The sequence below is a fragment of the Rhinolophus sinicus genome, linkage group LG03 (assembly GCF_036562045.2).
Source record: "Rhinolophus sinicus isolate RSC01 linkage group LG03, ASM3656204v1, whole genome shotgun sequence".
Classification (NCBI taxonomy): domain Eukaryota; kingdom Metazoa; phylum Chordata; class Mammalia; order Chiroptera; family Rhinolophidae; genus Rhinolophus; species Rhinolophus sinicus.
The window spans coordinates 3,644,249-3,667,639 of NC_133753.1; the positions used below are offsets into that span (position 1 = coordinate 3,644,249).

At 53.8% G+C, this 23,391-nt stretch overlaps 1 long non-coding RNA gene across 2 annotated transcripts in view; it reads left to right on the top strand.

The window, feature by feature from the left end:
- Positions 1-23,166, top strand: part of LOC109455536 (uncharacterized) — a 40,735-nt gene extending 17,569 nt beyond the window's left edge. The window contains exons 5-8 of one of the 2 annotated variants that reach the window (XR_012494521.1): positions 5,558-5,626; positions 9,262-9,436; positions 16,320-16,543; positions 21,522-23,166. This is a non-coding gene — a long non-coding RNA (uncharacterized LOC109455536). The remainder of the gene's footprint in view (positions 1-5,557; positions 5,627-9,261; positions 9,437-16,319; positions 16,544-21,521) is intronic. The other variant, XR_012494520.1, reaches the window with a different exon arrangement.
- The last annotated feature ends 225 nt before the right edge of the window (positions 23,167-23,391 follow it).

Consider the following 23,391-nt stretch of genomic DNA (forward strand, 5'->3'; position numbering starts at 1 on the left):
CCCTTTGTCCCCAATGCCGACCCAAGTGAGGTAGATGGAGCAGCTGGTGGAAAACAGGGCCCATCAGCTCTGATGGGCTCTCATACCCCGGCCCTGCCCTGCCAGCCAGGCTGCGGCTTGGCCCAGGCCTCTGCTTGGCTCTGGGTGGCCTGGAGAGGATGGGATCCCCATGTTCATGCTAATTGAGTAAGCCTATTGGCTGTGTCTCCGTAAAGGTTTTCCCAGTTGCTTTAATAATGAAATGTTTTATGGCATTAAAGATGCCTCCTTATTAGCCCAGGAAGGTCAGTGAGCTGTGCCTTCTGAATTTCGCGGGCAGTTGGGTCCGACCTTTAGTGATGGAGGCTTGCTGCTGTCTCCAGCAGCTGGCAAGGGGACTCACATTGGGTTTGGCCGTCCTGCTTTGGCCTTCGGCTCTTTGACTGCCTTGGGGTCACCCAGCCTCAGTTTCCCCATCTCTGTAACGTGTTTAGTTGGACCCAGTGAGTCAGGGCAAAAGGAGGGCACATTGGGCTCACGTTCTTGGAGGAAGTGTGGCCTGAGAAGCCTCCTGGCAAAGGGTGGGTGCGGGTCTGTGCCCCTCGCCCCAATCTCAATCCACCTGGCTGACAAGCCTCGATCCCACTTTGGGGCCCTGGGAGGCAGACAGCAGAGGGTGCCTCTTTACAGAGGGATGCTGGAGCCCACCAACATGAGTTCGTCTCTTGTCTCCCATCCACAAAGGGTTAATAACCCCTTCTCGCTAACCTGACCGGCAGCATGAGGCTCTGGTGACTTAAATGAGTAGAAATCAGAGTCCTCGGGAGCTCTGTTTACTTGGAATGGCATAGCAAGCAGGGAAACTCAGCAGCACTGTGACTGCCACATAGCGCTCATGTTGAGCCACACACTCATCTGAAGAAGTGGACTCTCTCATTGCTATTGTGCAAACGGTACCACTGATGCTCAGTGCGCGGAACCGTCCCCAGACCTCCCATGCGACCTTCTTTGGAGCTGGGCTTTGAACCTGGGGCCGTGCCCTCTTACCCCTCCATGTTTTCTGTCACCTTTGCTGGAAAGTGCACCTCTCAGGGGACAGGGGAGTCCTGACTCGCAGACCAAAGTCCTGTCTACACTGGATGCTTGAGCACTGCCCGGGGCTGGCGGCTGTGGGGCAGACAGTGGGGCCGGTGCGAGCAGCTGGGCTCAGTAGCCGGTGGAAAGCTGAGCAGGGCCCCGTCCTTCCCATGATCAATGTGGTGGTTTGTGGACAGCCGGCAGCATGGACCCGAGAAACCCGACCAGCTCAAGGAACACCGTTTGCACAAAAACCTCTTTGCAAATGTCATCGGGAAAACGAAGCTGCCAGAGACTTGGGGTTGCCCTGCCTGCTTCTTTTGAGCTTCTCGGGCCCAGTTATTTGAGAACGACCCCCCAAGATCAACTTCCGAGATGCTTCTCCCTGCAAGGAGAAGGCAGAACAGTCGAGAGGAGCGTGAGGAGAAGAAAAGCACGGAACCTCCCCCGACTTGCCCGGTTTACACTTTGAAATGAGAAGCAAATGTTGGGAAAACATGTCAGACGTTCCAGGCTCCGAATCCAGCCAGCAGCTTGGAAAGAAATAAGGTGGGGGCGATGACAGCCTGTGTGGGGCCAGCAGGGCTCCCGTCAGAGGGGAGAGGGGACCCCCCTGGGCAGTGACACCCTCAGTCTGCACTGGGGGACCCAGCTTGTCCAGAGAAAGAATGAAAGGACTGAGGTATTTACCCTGAAGATGGGAAGACTTGGATGTTTGGGGGACTGGATTCAGAGATGAGGACTGCCCCCTCCCCACGTCTGCAAAGCTCCAGGGGCAGGAGCCAGAGAAGTTTCTAAAATTAGGGGATGCCTCCTTTGTGCCCAGCACTGCATCCATTCCAGCTCACACCTGACCCTCGTACTGTCTCCCATTGTCCTGTGAGGAAACACAGTCCTGAGAATGAGCTTACTGGGATCTTCCCCACACCCTGCCATCTCCTGGGAGCAAGCCAAGGGCCACCTTCCTTCAGAAGCAGCAGAAGGATTCCCACGCGCTCCTGCAGTTCCCAGATTTAGGGGTGAACTTGGCGGGAGACAGGATTCTGGGGGCTCTCGGTGCCATCTCCTTCTTGAGGACTCCTCTCTGGCTCCCGTACCTTCTTGGTCTGGATGTAACCAGGCTTCCACTGAGACAACTGCTCACAGGGCATATGCCCTCCCTCTGCAGAAGGCTCCTCTGTGTGGCCCTGAGAGCAGTGCATGTGCTTCGGTCCCGCTGGGTCAGTTTTCATATAATCTCCAGCAGTTTCTTGTGCTCCAAGCCAGCTGGGCTGGGAGTGAGCGCCCCGTCCCGGGAGGGTCTCTCCTCGTGTACGGATGTGGGGGGAGAGTTTCAGGCAGGGCTGACATTAGAAGCCCTGCAGCTCCGATATTTGCAGTGCTGGGCTGGAGGCGGCCCAGGCAGCTCCGCCGCAGTCCATGTCCCAGTGCTCCACAGTTCTGGGTCTCGGCGCGGTTCTGCCCCCCACTGGGGGTTTATGAGGATGGAGGCACTGTCTCCAGCCTGGGCTTATGGCTCTCGTGCTCCTGCTGGGCTCGCCCGACCCCCATGGTGGCGGCTGGCGCACTGATTGGCACTCCGGGCACGCCCTCATCAGGCAGATGTGATCATTCCCGCCTGCTTTGGACACCCGGGGCATTGTGGCGGCAGGTGGCACACGGAGTGTCACAGCTCCGCGGCAGGGGGCGGGCGCGTGGCGGGAGCACTAATGCGGCAGTCGCATGCTGAGGTGAAGGTGCTCTGTTATGTAACCGGCGCCCCACAGGCCGCGTGGCCCGCACTGGTAACCGCTCATTATACCCCCAGCCTCCTAACAAGCCTCTGGGGGCTTCTTCCTGCAGGAAGCCTAGTGTTTTCTTCTGCTTCAGGGGAGCTCGAATCAAAGAATGACATATGTGTCTGGTGCAAGATGCAAAGAGTTCAGACGAACTGGACTTTCTCCCTGGGTGACTGGAAGAGCCCAGATACACCCTCCGCAAACTGGAAATTTCGGGGAGGGGATCGGGCGTGGGCCGACAGGCCAGGCAGCACTCACTGGCCAGAGGCTGACCGTGGACTCTGGGCACCTGTATTTACATTTAGGGAGCTGGGCCTGAGCCACTGCAGTGAGGACTGAATAAGAAAGTGAGGCACGAACGTCCCGTAGACTTGGATGTACCCATGTGGCCCCAGGCGGACGTGGCTGTCCCCACAACAGGGTCCATCCACACCCCCAGCTCTTCCAGTGTGGGCCGTGTGAGTTTGGGAATGAGAACTGTGAGCTTCCCGCGTAGGACATGAACATCGTGGACACACAGCACCAGGGTTCTTTGTCCTGCTGGCCTAGGCAGCCAGTAGAACAGGTAAGGACCACGAGACCAATTAGCTTCCTGGCGATTGTCCAGTTAGCGGAATGGGGTTCCAGGCCAGTCTGACCCCAAACCTTCCCACAGCCCCCCAAGCCTTTCTTAAGACCAGACGGGGTGACCCCTCTGTTATACACAGAGGCCTTTGGAAATATGATGAAAATTGTGGATCCTGTCCCCAGAAAAATGTATACACGCACACTTGGGTGCTGGAGGGGTTTTGTAGACACTTTCATGTTTGGGTTGCAGAGGGTCCTGGGACCCCAGAGTGAGACCCCTGTCCTGGAGCCATCGCCTCTCTCGGGGTGGGGACCTGTCTGTGATCAGCGGTACGTCCGTGGCTGACAGAACAAGGACCCGGCACTCACTCATCTGTGTGATGGGCTCCTCCTGAGCCAGGGTAGCTGGGAGTCGGGGCAGGTCCCGTGAGGTGGGCTGTTCCTAGTACGTGCCACAGGATCCAAGGAAGAACGGAATAGGGCTGGCTGGTAGGTGGCGTCCACGGAAGCCTCTGGTCCCCGAAAAGGCTGCAGTGTCTGTTCATTACTTTGAATGTGTCCCTGGGCATCTGGGGAAACCTGCACTGGCCAGAGCTCTTACTGGAGCATCCAGACTCTTCCACAGAATCGTCTGGAATGTAGCTGGATTGGCCTCCTTGCCTCTGGGTCCTGGTTCACTCCACTGCAGCCAGGGTCTCAGGGCAGGTATGGGTGAAGCTGGAGTCAGCAGCAGCCTGGGGGTGAGATGGGGTGCAGCCATTCTTCACCCCCCACCCCTTCCTTGTACAGGTTGGCCTCACCCATGCACCCCTCAAGGAAGGCCCCTCAATTTTAGTGACTTCCTTCAGCAGCACGAATGAAATGTGGGCTGCCCTGTAGCTTCGATGCTGAGGCCTTGGGGCCTGCGTCCACACCGACAACCTTCTGGAAGCTCCACATCCAAAGTGTCTGTAGCACACCAGGCACCACAGTGATGGTCCTGGCTCTTTCATCTCTGCCTGTCCTGCAGTGGGGCAAGAAGCCATTGTAATATTGTCATTACTGCTCCCGTTTTGCAGATGAGGAGAGCAAGGTGCAGACGAGAATAAATGACTTTCCTGAAACTGCTGGATAGGAAGTGGCTGAGCTGAATTTAAAGCGTGCCCTCCACACAAAGCTGCTGCCAGGCTGCCAGCAGCGCCTGGGGAAGACTCGTGCCCAGAGATGGGGTGGCATGGGTGCAGGGACAGCTCAGTCCTGTGAGCCCCACCCCTCACCCTCACTCACTGTTTCCGGGGCTCCCACAGAATGCTCACTGGGGCCCTCTGCCTCCCACCCCAACCCTGTGTATGCCTGGCCATGACCTGCGTGGCTTGAGCCTCCCAGCCCAGGGGTGCAGACTGACTCCAGCTCAGGGCTCCACAGCTTCCCGAAACCCATCGCTGGCCCACATAGCCTCAGGCTCCAGGAAAAAGTTGCTCTGCGTCCCACAGATCGCTGTAGCATGGTCCTGCCCAGGGGCCCAGCCCGGCCCACCACCCCCATCCCCTACCTAGCAGGAGCCTCTCAGGGTTCCCCACATCTCACAGAAACCCATGACCTTGCAGCAACTTGTTAACAGCATCCCTTGTTCCCAGACTTAACCCACAGAAGCTGAGGCAGAGGCCAGCTGACTACCATGCCAGCGCTCCCCTGACCTGGGGCCTTGGGCCCTTTTCCGAAACGCTCCTGGGGTGGGTGCCCAGCCAGGTCTTTAAGAACAGCAGGGACAAGAATGAGGCAGGGCCCAGGCTGCCCAGTTCCCAGTCAGGGCCCACCCTGTACCTGGCCCTTGAGGCCCCTGGGGATGTCAGAGGGGCCTTGCGTTCTCCAACAGCAGTGAGAACAGACCTGGAAACCAAGGGAAAAGCAAATCCCTCGGCCTGCAGAAGGCACTAGAGGCCTCAGAGGAGGGAACATTTGGGCAGAAACCCAAAGGAGGTGGGAGGTTCCCACAGGTGGGATGACAGGGACATCCCATGCAGATTGGGAGACTGGGGTGGGCTGGTGCTAAGGATGGAAACCAGCTGCAGGCTGCTCATGGAAGCGCCTGTGGCCCCACTGAGGACTTTGGACTTTACACGTCACAAGGAGCTGTGTGGTTTTAGAGAAAGAGTGATGTGTAATCTGTTCTGCAGTTTTCAGGTGATGCTGTCAGCACGTGGACTTTGGGACAGAAAACTGGAGGGAGCAAATAAGGGAGGAAGGTAGGTGCTCACCATAACCAGGCTGGAACAGCAGCCTCTCATTCTTGAGTTCTCTGGAGACTCCCATCCATCCATCATCCATCCATCCAATCATCCATCCATCCATCCATCCATCCATCCATCCATCCATCCATCATCCGTTATCCACCCATCCATCAACTTATCTAACACCAGGGGTAAACAAGAAGTGATCTCAGCCTAGGGTCTCGCTTGAGTGCCCTCAAGGCTGGGGAGTATTTGCATTGACAGGAACCTCCCCCTCCAAGGGGCCGATCGGGTTCAGGCATGGTCAAACACCTGGCATTCTGAAATCCCAGCAGCCCACAGCTCTAGGTTCCCCTGGGTACCTGGTGTGTTGAGCCTATAAATGGCAGCATGTGGCTGGGAGCTGCAGGCCATCAGCTGCCCTCCATGGGCCAGAGGCCAGGGTTGGCCAGGGCTCGTACACCTAGGCTCACTGCAGACAGTGCTTTCCCAGGCCAACCGTCAGCTCCACCCCCAGAGCCAGGTGAATGAGGCCCGACGTGGGAATGAGCTGGGTTGAAGGGAGGAGCTTGTGGCCACAGGGCACTCGTGCCTCCAGCTGCTGTGGAGGGGCAGCCCCCAGGGCATGGAGGGGTTCCTGGGCAGCATGGCCCTTTGTCTCTGGTGCCCAGTGCTTGCTGCTTCGGAAACCAGCTGTGGATGGTCAGCAGCTCTGTGCTGCTCTCTGCATGGGAGCAATGACTGTGGGAGCCCAGGGTGCTGAGGCTTTGACAAGACAGCTTATCCAGGACTCCAGCGTGTCAGCTGCTGGCTGCATCTGACACAGGTCAAGCATGCGTTGTTGGGTGTTGGGGACACACACTCATGTCTCACTCCTTAGCTGCCTTTAGGGTTCTGCTTTCCTGTTAGCCGAGAAACAGAGCCTTCTTGTGGGTGGGTCTGGCTTCAGAAGTGCATCTTGTAGGCAGAGGAAGGCATCCCACTTTTCATTACAGTTCGTTAAATCTAGACACAGGGAGGTTTGTGGCAGAAGAAAGCTGAGTGATTTGTAATAACAGATGACAAAGTAATGCCAGCCGTTTTTAACTGACATTCTAGTGAAGTTGTTTCCCAGACCCCCGGGGGTTGGCTTGCCTGATTGACTCTCTGGAATCTTCTTGGGGAGAAAGCCCAGACCACTCTGTTGTTTACTGGAAATTCTGTTCTCTGCCCTGGCTCCAGCAGCCCCAAGAGCAGGTGAGCTGGGAGGCCTGTGTCAACACAGGAAGCTGTCCAGTGCCCTGGCCAGGCCCCTAAACATGAGGACAACTCAGTGTTGGCCAGGTGAGTGCAGAACTGCAAGTAGCACCTCCCACCCACTGAAGACCCAGCTGAAAGACCACCTCCTCCAGGAAATGGTCCCCACCCCCTCTTGGCCTTCCTCACCCCTGACAGAGATGGCCAGTCCCTTTTCCAGATCCTGGGGCCTCCTGTTAGACCCTCTCAGGTGAGTCAGCACCTGGGCAGGAATTGAACCTTGCTCCGCCAACACTGGTGCCCTATGGCACCAAACACAGGAGTCCTTCGGGACGGGACAGGTGTCTCAAGACCACAGACCCAAGGATGAAGTTTTCAAATAGGAACCCTATAGCTCCTAGGTCTACATGGCAAAGCTTCCTGGTGGTTCCCAGCGAAATTCCAGAAGAGACTTTATAACAGAAGGCCTGAGAGCATCTGGGCCAAAAAACGTGGTTGGGTGACTGACCATGGGCTCACTGAGAAGCAAGCCGGTTTCCTGCTTTGATTTGGTTGCTAACCTGGTGGCCAGAAGACAGGCAAATACAGACCATTTCTGGATTTTAGTGACAGAGTTCCTTGGGCAGCCATGGGAACAAGATGGAGACATAAGGTTATGCCATAAAATCACAGAAAGGAATTGCAGATCCATGATTTTGTCCATGGACACAGCATGGACCCTGGACGGAGGTCCAGCCACGAGGCCCACCCTGACCTGCTTGCCCAGAGTTTCCCTTAGTCGCTTGGGGAGGATGAACGGCAGCACGGAGATCTGACGGGGGCCTCAGCTCATGCCGGTGCCAACTGTGTGCAGTTGGGGAGGGTGACTTAGACGTCTCAGCCTGTGCTGAGAGACGCATCTGCAGCTGGATCAGCTCAGGTGACACTGTCATCTCACTGCGGGAGGTGAAGGGCAGTCAGTGCTGGAAGGGGTGTTTCTTTTCTGGGAGACCTGCTCTGAACCAACACCAGGACGGACGTCCCTGTAGAAGCTGCCCACCCACAGGCCACCCTGCTTTCGGGAACTGAGTCACATCCTACTTAGTAGCTTGGGGATGGTTTCACTTTGCAGTTAAGTAATCTTTAATAAGTTCGTTTAAAAAAAGAAAATGAGGTAACCACATGGCAGTGTTGTTTTCGGGGAGGGGCTGGCCAGAGATGAGAGTGTCTCTTCCAGGTTTTGCCACGACACCCCCGAGGGCCCCAGGTGCTTCCAAAGTGTCTCCGATTGACACTATTACAGTCTATTCATCCAGATTTGCCAAAGGAGGGGTCTGTCTGCTTCCTGTCATCCATCCATTGATCCCCTCATCCATCCATCCATCCATCCATCCATCCATCCATCCATCCATCCATCCATCCAATCCTTGGCCCTCAATCATGTCATAGCTCTGGATTTTTATAGTCTGAGCCTCACAGTCCCCACAGCTGCCTCTCAAATTCAACTCCCTCCTCCAAAACCGAGACCTTTTCTAATGACCCCTTGGAAAGCCCTTTCCACTGAGAGCTTTATACTAAGCTTCAAGGGTCTGTTCCTTCTGCCTCCTCTCGGCCCCTCCCACGTCGCATCCCCACATTCCTGAGTGTGCTGCGTCCTGGGACCAAGAGGTGGAAAGAGTGGTTATCCTTTTCTACTTCGGTTCCCGAGAGAAAATGGAACTAAGAAAACCCATTGTCACTTGGCCCCCGTCACAGCCACAAAAGCTCTTGGAGGTCTGGAGTGCTGGGTCTTAGATGCTCACACACTTGGCAACAGCTCTCACTACTGAGGAGGACAAATGTAAGCGAAGAAATGCACAAAACAACCTAAGATGAGTTGAGTATGCCTTTTCTCTTTTCTATATTTTAGTGGTGCCCAAGACTGAGGTTCTTTTCACTATGTCAGGTCTTAAAAAAAAAAAAAAAGATTGAAATGCACCCGATTATTAAATAGAGATGTTTCAGACTTCATTTAGCAAACTGTAACATTTTTATCATTTTTATAAAGCCCTTTTTAATGAACACCGTCTGCCAGGAGACCAAACATGAAGGCTGAAATCATGTTTTCTCTGTATTTGTCATCCCTGAAGATGTTGTTTCCAAATTCTACAGAAATAATAAATTTCAGTTAGAAGTTTGGGTGTCCGCTGCGGGGCTACACATCCCTGAATGTTCCAATTTCCAGCACAAGAAGCTAATCCCGCTGTAACTTTTCTTCCTTGCCAGCTCCCAACCACAAGTTCATACCTTCCTTGCCTCTTTGTAAATGGGGCACTTGTAGCAACATTCGACCCAATATGTTTATTTTACTGAGCCTGAAAAATGTTGTTCTAATAAGCATCAACATATTTTCTCAGTGACAAAATGTTTTCATCCTGTTGCTCCTGATTTCACAGGTCACTGCTTGTTGGAGTTTCCCACAAGCAGCTCCTTGATCTGCTGGGTGTTGGACAGGAGGTGTCCCAGTTGGATTTGTACCTCACAGAGCAGAATCAATCTGGGAGCTGCGTCTGCCCGTTCAGCTTCCAGGCCTGTCCTGGACACCTCTCCAGTGACACCTCGTTAACAGAGGTGAGACTTCCAGCCCCAGACATTATGACTGGGCAGAGAGCTACCCTAACACTCCCTCGAAAGTGATTTCTCAGGTCTGAGAGCCTCTGACCTGGCTTGGTGGCTGCCCGATGACCTTGGGTCTTGCTCTGTGTTAGAAGCAGGGGCAGCTGGAGCTTGGGGAGCCCTGTGAGGTGGGCCAAGCCCCGAGACCTCAGCTGGCGAGGCAACTGGTCCTGTCCACTCAGAATTAAGCCCAGCTGAGCCAAGGTCATATGGGGGAGTCACTCACCTGGTTTGGCCCCTCTGGCTTCCGAAGCCTGGCTGCACAAGTGACGTGGGGCCGTGAGGCCAGGCCGCCCTCCCTGACTCCTCCTGGAGGCCATCGTGTTCACTCAGGGACCTCTGGAGACGAGAAATTGATTTTTTGGGGGATGAGCACCAGTCCATCTGATCCCAGCAATAGGCAGAGTTTAGGGGAAAGTCCTATTCTGCTCAACAATCCAGCTCGGACTGGATTCTGACAGAAACTTCCAGTCCCCCCATCTGAGGACTGGATGGGAAGGGCCGTAGTGTCCCGGACCGTTAAGAGGCCGGATTCTGCTCTGGGTCAGTCTCCTGGGGGCTGCTGGACTAGGGATAGGTTTTGCACACGCTTCTCAGCCACGTGTTCTCAGTTCATGTTCAGTGCCAAGCTTTTCATCAGGGCTGCAAGTAGGGTGACCAACCGTCCCAGTTTGCCTGGGACTGAAGGGTTTCCTGGGTTGTGGGGCTGTCAGAGCTGATACCAGGAAAGTTCTGGGCAGACCCGGAGTTGGTCACCCTATCCTGGGAGACAGACAGTGTTTATGTTACCTTCTTTGGTGGCAAGTCACTTTCTGTTGGGGGTCCAAGTTGAACAGGTCTCCCCTCCACTGTGGTGCAGGAACACAGACACCAGAGCATTTCCTGTGCCACACCAGCATGTGTCCCCCAGCTGCTTCCAAATGCCACCTGAAGTTCTCCCACCTCTTCTCCCCCCAGCGTAGGCAGACAGCATGTTTACGCTCTGCCCTCCACACCAGGCGTAGTGCCCAGGGACCTGATTCTATGGGCTACTGGCCTTCCCAAGAGGTCAGCAGTCTCATCTGACATGGGAAGAGACAGAAGCCAGAGAGGGGCAAGCCTTACCCAGGGTCACTCAGCGAGTTAGTGACATAGTGACGAGTAGACAGTCAGTCCCCAGGCCTCTGACCTTCCAGTCCAGGGCTTTTTCCACCCCACCCCATGCCCAGTCCTGGCCGCAGCAAACGTCCCCGCACATTCTTCCAAGAAGTTAGGCCAACTTTCAGTTCAGCTGAGGTCGCGAGAACTCCACGCTGCTTGTCACATCCAGCCTCACGCTCTCCATCACTGCAAGCACGCCACTGGCCCTACCGCCAAGCTAGCAATCTTCTGAACCCCGTGCTGTGAGGAACACAGGTCCAATTCAGTCTCCCTCCCGAGTGGGAAACGGATCTCATTAAGGCCCTGGCAGCCGACGTGGGGGCTGAGGTATTGTTTTTAATGGAAAAACAAGAATTTGCTGTTATGTGTTAGATTAAGGCTTTATCCAGGGGAATTAATCGTATTGCTACCGGCCGTCATTCGCGTAGCCTTTGACTTCACATCCTGGGAGAAGGCACGACCAGGGCCGCGAAATTGGTTCATTTCTCTTTCTGGTCTTTAATGAAGCCCCAGACAGCTCGCGCACGGCGTCTCCTCCCCGGGGCGGCTGTGAATTACCTCTCACCTGCCCTTGCGACCGTCTCTGAGCAATCACCAGCCTCCCTCCCGTGCCTCTCGCCAATCCATCTCGCACACACTGCCAGATCCATCATCCAAAAACACAGCTCTGGTCACGAACTGCCATTGCTCAGAGGCCTCCTGGGTCTGCCCACTGCCTCCAGAATAATGTTCAAACTCTCCCGTCCCCGAGCTGGAGTTTCAACAAATTTTAACTTTTTATTGGAGTATAATACACAGGCGGAAAAGTCCACAGATCATAGGGGCAATATTACATTTTCAGAAAGTAAGAGGCACACCCCTTCAGCCCGTCTCCTCCAAATAAAGAAACACAATCTCACCAGAGCCCCGGAAACCCATCACCACACCTCCCTTCAGGTCAGCACCCCCACGTCCCCCACACACACATCACGGTCCCAGGGGTGATCATTATCCTGATTTTTACACTTTTTTTTCTGGTTATTGCATTTTATGCATGAAATCATACATCACGTTGTGCACGGTTTTGTGTTCTGTTCACCAAGCTTGAAAGTGTAATGTCCTGTGGTTCGGCACACTGGGAAACAGAACTCCCCTCCCCCACTCCCAGGCATTACCAATAGCTCAAATCCGTGACAATCAGACTCAAGACCCCTTCTCCAGGGACCCCCTCTGTATGCCCTGCCCCCTGAGAGCTGACCCACGGTGAAAACTTTTCCCACCCAGCCCTTCCGGGGCCAGTGTGAACTTCCAGTTAGATAGGGAGCTGCTAGAGGGTGAGGGTACAGGACTATTACGGGTACCTGGCTGGCGATCTGCCACCAGGGTGAAGTTCATGGAGCAAGTCCTTAAGTGAATGACACTTGCCACTCGGCTGCTGAGTTCCTCTCTCAAGGTGGGAGTTGGCCTCCCATTGTCATCACGGATTTCAGGTGGGGAAATGGCAGACCAGACAAAGTATTTGCGGCATTTCCAATAGACTAAAGGGGCAAAGTCCTTAATAAGCAAAAGGCGCCTACAAATTAATTAATCACTCTCAATAGAAAAATGGATGGAGGCTCTGAATAGGCAATTCACAGAAGTAAAAACAGTAATAAACATCTTAAGAGCTTCTCAACAGGTATGTTTAAATTACAAAATGAAAAGAGATTTTTGGAGGGCTTTTTACCTGGGACGGTAGCCCAACATCTAGGGCTAACAGGGTGGGGGCAGTGGGCACGTGTGAACCCATTCAGGGCCGTGTGCACTGAGAGCAATTTTACTCGTAGGACTCTAGTGTTACTGGCCGTGTGACCTCTTTCTCTCTGTGCCACAAGGACATGTCCTGCCCACTCACTCCATGTCTATCTGTAAAGCACTCACCTTGGACCCCATAAAAATGGAGTAACGCTGGCCCCCACCACCATGTGAAGAAGGGCGGGGCCCAGGCCACGAGGAGCCAGCCTCCAGGCCACTGCTCATGCTGTTCCCTCTGCCCGCTGGCCTCTTCTCTCCTGCGGCCCCATGCCCCCATCTGCGGGGGACTAAAGCCCCACTGCCTTGCTCTCACAGGTAGACCTCGTCCTCTGGCCCCCACTGAGCACATGTTCACGCCGGGCCACAGGTGGGTGTAGGGCTACAGGTGCTCTGCGCCCCTCGCCCCTCCGATCGCAGGCAATCTGTGTGTCTGTGCGTGGGTGCAGTCGTGGCTCGCAGAGAACAGCAGTGTCAGTGGCCGCCACTGGGTCGGGGCTTGGGGCCCTCGGCTTGGCAGGCTGTCCTGCACATGGGGCTCCCCACACTGGTTCTGGGGGTGGGGAGCCAGAGGCCGGGACCATCACCATCTCTCAGGCCCAGGACCTGCCAAAGGTGGCTGAATTTTCAGGATGGGGGTTGGGGTTCTGTTGCTCTGCTGGGCCTGTCTCCCAATCTAGTTGGTCATAGCCTCCCTATCCAGCGGGGAGAGACCCCATTGTCCTTCCTGGCTGGTGGCCATTGTTCTACCATCTGCCCACATGTACTGGCCTGGGAGTGCCAGGCCCAGCGGTTCCGGGCACCCCTGCCCCTTGGGCCTGGTGTAAAGGCTGTGCCACCCGCTACATTGCCTGGCTCCAGAACTGAGAAGAGAGGCTCTGCATCTGCTCTCCGGTTTCTCTCCAAGCCTATGTGTCTGGGGAGGCAGCAGCCCGTTCTCCATGGAGGCTCACATGGCCTGCAGTAGGAGCTAGACTGCTTGGCCAGCCATGCTGGGAGCTAGGGCCGTGGGGTGGGGTGGGAGGGCCTGACCCCTCCCTCAGCCCCTCATAGCCACAGGTCTGGAAGCTGGCTGGTAAGGAAGAGGTACACTCAGGGGGACACACCACTGCATGTGGCGGCTGGACCCCCATGACCAGTGGTGTCCTAAGCACGGTCATCCCAGCTTCCTGGAAACCCACCCGTACTGGACACCAGGCTGCTGCAAATGCCAGGGTGGACAGAACCCTCCCCCCACAGACACTGCCTGGGCCCCAGGATAGAGTCCCAGGCACTCCTGGCACCTCTCTCTCCAAAACCAGCCCTGCTCATTCCCACGGGGTTGTGGCTGGCCCGTCACCCCCTTCCTGGCTATCCCTACCTGGTCACGGGGAGCCTTAACTGCAGACAGGCCCTGCCCCTCGGACAGCTGCCCTGCGGCCGGCCGGCTGGCTGGCTGTGGTCTTCCCTCTTCAGTGCTCCTTCCAGGTGTGAAAGGAGGCAGGAGCTGTTTCTCCTGGGGGCTGGGGGTGCTGGGACCTGGCAGAGGGCTGCAGTTAAGGGAGTGAATGAGGGGACGGGTGGGTGAAAGAGAAAGAAGCAACAGGAAGGAAGGAATAAAAAGGAGGGGGATGTTCTAGTTTTTTAAATTTATTTTTCAGTTGACGTTAGTTTCAGGTGTACAACATAGTGGTTAGATATTTGTATATCTTATGAAGTGATCACCCTGGTAAGTCTAGTGCCCATCTGACACTATACATAGTTATTACAATATTATTGCATATTGTAATATGCTGTACTTTTTATCCCTGTGACTGTTTATAACTGGCAACATACGAGATCTGACAATTAAGTTCGCGAATGTGTTTCAACGATGCTGCTAACCTTTTTTGCTATCAGAGCAATTATTCATCATGAATTTGTACCAACTGTACAAACAGTTAACCAAGTTTACTATTTGGAAGGGCTGAAAAGGCTGCGTGAAAAAATTAGATGAAATGACCTGAACTTTTCGCCAAAAATTCATGGCTCTTGCGTCACGACAATGCACCAGCTCACACAGTACTGTCTGTGAGGAAGTTTTTAGCCAGTAGACAAATAAGTGTAGTAGAACACCCTCCCTACTCACCTGATCTGGCCCCCAATGACTTCTTTCTTTACCAGAAAATAAAGGAAATATTGAAAGGAAGACATTTGGATGACATTCAGGACATCAAGGGTAATACAACGACAGTTCTGATGGCCATTCCAGAAAAAGAGTTCCAAAGTTGCTTTGAAGGGTGGATTAGGCACTGGCATCAGTGCATAGCTTCCCAAGGGGAGTACTTCGAAGGTGACTGTAGTGATATTCAGCAATGAGGTATGGAGCACTTTCTCTAGGATGAGTTCACAAACCTAAGTGTCCGACCTCATATGACCCAACAATTCCACTTCTGGGTATCTATCCAAAGAAAGTGAAAACACTAATTCAAAAAGATATGTTCACCCCCCCTGTTCACTGCAGCATTGTTCAGAATAGCCAAGATATGGCTGTAAACTAGGTGTCCATCGATGGATGGATGGATAAAGAGGTGGTGCGTATACACAATGGAATATTACTCAGCCATAAATGAGAATTAAACCTTGCCTCTGCAACAACACAGATGAACCTAAAGGGTATAAAGCTACGTGAAATAAGTCAGACAGAGAAAAAAAAATCTTCTCGCCTCAAGTATGATCTCACTTATATGTGGAACATATTAAAAAATTAATAAACAACACAGAAACAACACAGATACAGAGAACAGACTGATGGCTGCCCGAGGGGAGGGGGTGGGGGGCTGGGTGGGAAAGGTGAAGGGAAATAAAGAGAATAAATAAATAAGTTGTTGGATGGAATGTATAGCACACAATATAGTCAATAATATTGTAATAACTGCATGGTGACAGATGGTTACTAGGCTTATCGTGGGGACCGTATTATAAGGCTTATAAATGTCTAGTCACTACCTTGTACAGATGAAACTAATATAATGTTGCATGTTAACTATACTTCAATAAAAACATGCAAAAAAAAAGGAGAGGGAGACCAGGGGCTGGATCGGATCCTGGGGACTCCCCACCCCCATGCGCTGCTCCCCACCAGGTGATTTGGATACCAGCCCTCCCTGCTCTCCAGGGCAGCATTCTGCTCATCCATGAAAGGGTTTGAACACCGGACCCCTCTCTGCCCCAATAACCTCTGCTTGCCTCTTAATCTGGTTGGGAGGTGTGGGGAGCAGCCTCTAAGATGGTCCCCAGTGTCCCCCCTCCCCGGTGTTCACACCTGTGTAATCTTCTCGCCTCAAGTGTGAGCTAGTCTTGATGACTCGTGTTTGATGAACAGAAAACAGCAGAAGGGGTGGGATGCCATTTCTAGGGTTTGGTTTAAAAAGCCGTGGCTTCTGTCTTCGACTCTCATTGCTCACCCCTGGGGAGGACCCTGCTGTCATGTCCCACGGTAAGTGAGGAGCAGGGTCCCTGAAGGGAAGGAAGAGCCTACAGCAGAATTTCTGCCAAGTAATAAGAAATCTGGGACCGGCACCCCAAAACCAGATGTCCTGACCCAAGGACTAGACTCCACAAACCCTCACTAAGTCTAGAGACCAGAGCTGCCTTGGAAAGGAGAGGGGATCAGGGAAGCAGATTCACCCATATCTGTACCCCACTTCTGAGGTCAATGGGTCTCCCCACTTCCTTACTCATCCCCTTTGGGTTCCAGTTCTGGGTTGTGTGGAACAGTGCTTCGTGCACTGCATTCTGGAGAAATGAATGACAATGTGGCATTGCCAGATAAGCTACAGGACACCCACTCAAACTAAATATCAGATAACCAGCAAATACATTTTTAATAGAAGTACGTCCATGCAATATTTGGAACATACTTGTATAGTAGTGCCCTTATCTGACGCTTTGCTTTCCATCGTTTCAGTTGCCATGGCCAACTTGGGTCTGAAAATATTAAATGGAAAATTCCAGAGATAAACAATTCATAAGGTTTAAATTGCATGCTGTTCTGAGTGGCGTGTAGAAATCTCGTGCTGTCCTGCTCCTTCCTGCCCGGGACGTGACCATCCCTCTGTCCAGCGTCTCCACCTCCCTTCATCTCATCACGTGGGTCTTATATCAGCTCATATCGTTACAAGAAGAAGAAAGGTGAGTACAGTTCAATATGATATTTTGAGAGATATCACAGTCCCATAACTTTTATTACAGTATATTGTGATAATTGTCCTATTTTATTATTAGTTACTGTTGATCATCTCTTACTGTGCCTAAGTTATAAATTAAATGTGATCCTAGGTCTGTATATAAAGGAAAAAGGAGTATTATAGGGGTCAGTACTACCTGCAGTTTCAGACATTACTGGGGGTCTTGGAACGTGTCCCCCAGGGATAAGGGGGTGACTACTGTGCTAAAAAAGTATCCGTTGTTTATCTAAAATTCAGACGTGATGGGATGTTCTTTTATTTACTAAATCTGGCAACCGTGTGACAAGGGCAGTGTTCTGTACACGGGGAAGGTGGGAGCCTGCGGCTTAGGGCCGTGTCACACTCTTCCTTTCTTAGTGTGTGTGGGAGTCGGGGCTTAGCTGGGAAGAACCACAGCCTATCGTCAACACCGCCCCCCTCAGCCCCCGAGGCCACCTGAAGCTGGGTCTCAACCCATTCACCTCCTCAGCCCGGGCCTGTGAGCAGGGAGCAAGCCGCACAGTCCTGGGAAGACCCGCGGATTGGGCTGCCTTGAGAGGTGATGAGCTCCCTGTCACAGGAGATATGCCAGCCCCAGCTCTCAGCAGGAGTGTGGGACAGAACTGAAAATGTCATCATGGGTGAAGAGAGGAGTGCAGAAGCCACTGAGCTCACCAGTGAGACTGGGGACAAGTCGCCAGGGCCTCGCCCGCCGAGGGGCCGTTGGAGCAGACCCAGAGCCCTGGGGTGCCCTGGAAGAGGGGCCCCTGTGCCCAGCCTGGTGGGCAGATAGTGATGAGTGGTATATGTGTTCCCTGTCGCTGCGGTAACAAATGACCACAAACTTAGCGGCTTGAAACAACACAAATCTGTTATCTTACCGTCTGGAGGCCAGAAATCCAAAAAGCGGCTGGAATCCAGATTTCAGCAGAGCTGGCTTCCCTGGAGGCTGTGAGGGGCACCCATTCTGATCTTTTCCACGTCGAGAGGCCTCCTGCCCTCCATGGCTCGTGGCTGCGTCAGTCTGCTCACCAGTCTGCTCACCACGTCCATCGTCACATCGTCTCTGGCTCTGACCCTCCTGCCTCACCCCTGCTTCCCTTATAAAGGCCATATGATGACGCTGGCCCACCCGGATCTACCAGAATCATGCCCCCATCCCGAGGTCCTTAACTTAATCATCTCCCAAGTCCCCTCGCCATGCCAGGTGACACATTCTCAGGTTCCAAGGATTAAAACACGGGCATTTTTGGGAGGGCCGTTATTCTACCAGCCACAGGGGGGTCTGTGATTTTCTCAAGGAAGGCAGCTCACAGGGCTGTGAGAGGCCCATGGGAGAGTCTTGAAGCCCAGTCTCGGGGGCTTGGACCTTTTCCTAAGGCCCTGAGGAGCCTTTGCCATGTTTAAAGTCAGGACCGTCCCCAGGGCCTCAGACCTACCCTCTGAGTAGGGCCAGCTTCAGGCCCCACTGGTCAGAGGGGGTGTAGGTGCGGGCAGCCCGAGCTCCCCGTGACCGTGGCGTGGTAGGCCATGGCGGTGGCTGTGTGCTAGGACAGCTGCTGCTCAGCCACTGCTCCCTCTCCGCTGGTAACACATGCTTTACATTAAAGCGGTAAGAGTATGTTTTCCATCCTGGTCTGGCACATGAGGGACGCCTGCTGCAAATAGTCTTGGAGGGGCTGCGTTGGAATTCCGAGGCTGTGAGCTCTGCCGTGGAGGGGAGGCCTCTGAAGCTGATGAGGCAGGAGTGGAGGAAGCGGGGGGTGAGGGACAAGCGTAAAATCACCCTGTCCCCAGCTACCCCGGCTGCAGGCCACTGGGTCGGCAGGATCTGCTTTCCATAGAGCCTGGTGCTCGCCGAGGACCCTGTTGAAGGGTTCTGACATGAATCATGCTAGCTGGGAAGGTTGAGCCAAGGTCACTGGTGAGATGGGATGCTGGGTTTCTCAGACTCAACGTGGAGGAAGGTTCTGGGCTTAGCCTGTGCCTGGGGCCTCGGCCCCCTCCTCTCTACCTGAGCCTGGTCCTTCACCTCAGGAAGTCTTCCACCGTCACCTTTCTTCAGGAGGGGTCGGACGACGGCTGATGCGTCCTGATCAGACTCCAGACACTCAGGATCCGTCAGGTTCTCTGAGTCTCGGGAGGATTCATCACAGCCCTCGCCAACGGCCCATCATGCTGAGTGTGGGGTCTGGGCTCCAGCCTCAGGGGACAGCTCCTGATTCCCACACCCTGCCCAGCCTGATTTTAAACCTTTCTCATCCTACACCGCCTGCTCCTAACCGCCCCCGACCTCCCCCATGGCACCTCCTCAGCAGCCTCCACATTGCTCTCCAGCCTCGGCCCACCTGGCTCTCTTACCCATCTGCCCAAAGCACCCTCCTCCAGCCCTGACCTCAGTGCCTACCCTGCTGCCCAGCACCCACTTCCTCATCCTGTGCTCTGAGCCCCCATGTGGCCCAGGCCATGCTAGGGACAAGGGCACCACGGCGATCCTGACCCTGGTGGAGTGATTGGAGCCCATTGGACCTGCAGACCCCTCTGCTCACTGCTCCCCAAATTGCCCTGCCAGTTTCCCACCTGACGACCTTGCCTATTCTGTTCCCTCCCTGAGAATGCCCTTCCTCCAGCTCCAGCCTCTGAGCCCCGCCTGGCCTTGGCTGCCATGGCCCTTCCTCCCTAAGCCTTTTCTGAAACCAACTCATTCCCACTCACCACTGCAGTTCACCCTGTCGTGCTGTTCTTAGTTCTCAGAACCCTGTCTCAAACATTGTGACAGTCACTCAGGCAGGAGCTGAAGAGCGTCAGCTTCCTGGCACAGGGTCACTTTGGAAACTTGCGACTCTGAAACTGGGCAGTATTGCCACTGAGCACACTCTTGCAGCTCGTACCTGGAAGCTGCCCCAATAGGTACTGGGGAGAATGCGGAATCAAGACGACATCAAGGGTGGATGCCTTGCCCTGAAGTCCTGCCGGGCCACAGGGCAGACCTAGGCTATAAGCGCCGGGAGGAGGGAAGCTGGGAAAGACCTCCTGCAGGAGGGGGCATCTGAGCTGGCTTGTGAAGGGTGAGTAGGAGTCTATGAGACAGAGAAGTGCAGAAATTAGTGCCACATGAGCATCTATATCCCTGTGGACCAGGGGTCTGCAAACTACAGCCCCATAGCCAAATTCTGCCTGAGACTTATTTTGTACGGTCTGTGAGCTAAGAATAGTCTTACACTTTTGAAGGCTTATAGGGAAAAAAATCAAGAGACTTGTGCAACAGAAACAACATGCAGCTTGCAAAACCTAAAATGTCTACTCTCCAGTCCTTTACAGAAAGGCGTGCAGAGTTCTTTCTGCACAGGGGATGGGTACTTGTGAGACTGTCCCTTTGTTACCAGCCTGGAAAGAGTGGGGAGGGGAACTGAGCTTCCCACAAGCTGATTTGCACGTGGGGTGAAGAGTGCATCACTGCATGACCAGGGCAAACCCCCGGCCCTCTCTGGGGATCCCCAGATGTCTCTCATTGGGTGATCACCCCTCTCTCACAGGGAGTGGGGAGGGCTCGGTGAGATCATGGCTGTCATGGGCCTGTGCAGGGCCAGCTACGGGGCCCACTGTCCCCCCAGCCAGATCCGTGACCTGCAGGGCCTGGGATGGAGCGGACTCCCACACTCATTTTTGAATTAGCCGGATTTTCCACCGGCTGGCTGGGTCTGGAGGGACTTGAGAAGATGACGTTCCAAGCTCAGTAACGTTTCAGCTCTAATGAGCTGGAATTCTGGTGGTTTCTTTTAATCCCACTGTGTTTACCCCAATCAGCAATTGAAGGTTGGCTGGGATGGTTGTCATTTTTCCTGTGATTAGTGCTCTGGCAGACCGGCCTGTTTTCCAGGAAACGCCATTCTTCCCCATCTCCGCGTCAGTGAACAGTGTCCTTGGAGGCCCCTGGATGTCAGGTTGGGATGCAGGTCACAGAGCCGGACACTGGGCTCTGGCTGGGTGCTGGGCCTCCTGTGCAAGTCAAGGGCTTTTCACTTGCCCTGGTGCCCCGTGGTAACCACCAGTCACTTCTACCAGTCACTTCTACCAGTCGGTGAGCTTCCTGAAGGCAATGTCTGTCTCTATTATTGTTTCATTTTGGGTGCCTCAGAAGCAGACCCTGAGACAAAGGGTCAATGCACCAAGAAGGGGGACAGGATAGCTTTCCAAGCACATTCCGTCTTAGACAGCTGGGCTCAATCCCCTGCGGACTCTGAGAGTCAGGAGAGAGCTGCCCCATGTGAGGGTGGGGAGCTCCTGGCTGCGCCCAGAGGTGTTAATTCCCCAGTATTCCGGGCCAGCTGTGCATGGGTAGAGCAGACATTTGCAGCTTCAAAGAAAGCCCTCAGGCAGATTCGCAGCTGCTGGCAACTGGAAGGCTGCCTGGCTGGCTCTGAAGTGGGAGACTGAGGATAGGCAGCCCGGCGGGCATAGCACATGCGCCCCGGCCATTTTTACACACTCCCCACCCTCCACGCCCATCCCACTGCCACGTGCAGACTTGGTGCTCTCAAGCCCTGGATGGCTAAATGGCTGCTGTTTAATGGACAGGGAAGGGCCCGGGGTTCTGGGAATACACACACGTGGCTGTCACCTGCTTCCCGTGGCCTGCCTGGGTTTCTCAAGTGCCTGCTGTATACAGGCCTGGAACACTAAGAGACTTTCGATCCAGGAAGGCCCATGGCTTCCCCATGTCTTACCCTCCAGGGCTCTGCGTGGCACCACACACACAGGGTCTCAGGAGGGGGCCGTGTCCGAGGCCCCAGTGGTGACCGAGGGTGGGAGCATGGTGGCCGGGGAATCAGAGGCAAGGACAGGCTCCGGCCCGAAGCTGGCATCTCCACACTTGCCTTTTGTCTCTCTCCCAAGGCTTGTGCTATTGTGTCAAAAACGTGTATTTTCCCCTCTTTCTTTAGTAATTGTTCACCTTCTGGAAGAGAGCTGCTGAGAAGCATAGGCAAGGGGCTGGAGGGGCTTGTACACAACACCAACCCATCACCGAGGGGAAGGCAGACATCAGAACCTGTCCTGACAAAGGGGAGCCATGGGCAGCGGGCTCCCGGCCATCCAGGACTTACCACGCGTGTCTCTGGGGAGCCCTCACCCACACACACGCCCCCGGCACACGTGCTGGACAGTGCCTCGCTCACCTGGACCTGCAGGCTCACAGGCCAGCAGCACACTCAGTATTTTTAATCGGCCTTTGCCAAAGCCTGCCCACTCTGCTGGCCCTCGGCCGTGCTGGCTCCCTGCCTCGGCATGGCTGACTGACATTCTGGAAAAAGTGAACTCAAAAAGTGTTGAAAGAGGCACAGGCAGAGCCCTTCTGCCAACCAGGAGCTCAGGAAAGCCCCTTCCCCTCCACAGGCCTCACCTGTAAAACAGCCGAGGAGACCAGGTCCTGGATTTCATCAGAACTGAGGGCCAGGTGGGAATGGGTCCCTGGATGTATGCTCCCCTCTCAGACCGGACTCTGAGGCTCCCAACATGTGTGCAGGGAAGTGTTCCTTTTTTGTGAGTGAACTCCAACTTGTTAATGTTTACAGCGACAGGAAACTTGTAACCCCACTTAGTAATTACATGGGCCTGGAGTCAGCAGAGCACGGTGGGGATTTGTTTGGAGGAAGAGCTCCAGACACCTTTCCAAACATGCAGGGCAAGCGATGCCAGGGCTCTTACGGGTGCTGCCACCTCAGGTGCCCTGAGACCCCATCAGAATCGTGGATCCACGCCTGAACCCCCCCCGCCCCGCCCCCACACACAGCGTTTGTCTGGAGGTCCAGTTCAGGTTTCTGTCAGAAGATGGGAGATCGAGCTGGTACCTCTCTGCCTCTTGAAGCAGGTGCCTGGCTCCTTGAGTCCACACTGAGTGCTGGGCAGGGAGTCAGGTTGCTAACATGTCCATGTTGCAATACCAGAACCAATGACCATGTGACACTGCATAGCAAAGGGACTTTGCAGATGTGATTAAGGATCTTGAGATGGGGAGATGATTAGGCGCCACATGGCAGTGGGTCCCTGGGCTTCCTTTCTGCCTCCCATATACCTATGCCGCTGCAGATGATAAGAACCCATTCCCTTCCATGGCCAACCAATAATATTCCATTGTATGCATGTACCACCTCCACGTTATCCATTCTTCCATCGACAGACACCCAGGCTGCCTCCACATCTTGGCCATTGTAAACAATGCTGCAATGAACATATGGATGCACATGTCCCCTCAAAGTAGTGTTTTGGGTTTCTTAGGATAAATACCCAGAAGTGGGATTACTGGGTCCTTCTTTGTCACTTGTTGTAGCTTTTGTTTTAAAGTCTATTTTGTCTGGTATAAGTATTGCTACCACACTTTTTGGGGGTTTCCTTTTGTCTATTTGTTTGTTTGTTTGCATTTTCATGAAATAACTCTTTCCATCCCTTTACTTTCAGTCTGTGTGTGTCTTTCAATCTGAAATGAGTCTCTTGTAGGCAGCGTATGTAAGGGTTTTGTTTTCGTATCCATTCAGACCTCCTATGTCTTTTGATTGGAGCCTTTAATCCATTTACATTGAAAGTAATTGTTGATAGATATGTAGTTATTGCCATTTTATTATTCATAATTTTATTTTTTTTCTATCTTAAAGAAGACCCTCTAACCTTCCTTGTAACACTGGTTTGGTGGTGATGAACTCCTTTAGCTTTTTCTTGTCTGGGAAGCTCTTTATCTGTCCTTTGATTTTAAATGACAGCCTAGCTGGGTAGAGTACCCTTGGTTGTAGGTCCTTGCTTTTCATCGCATTGACTATT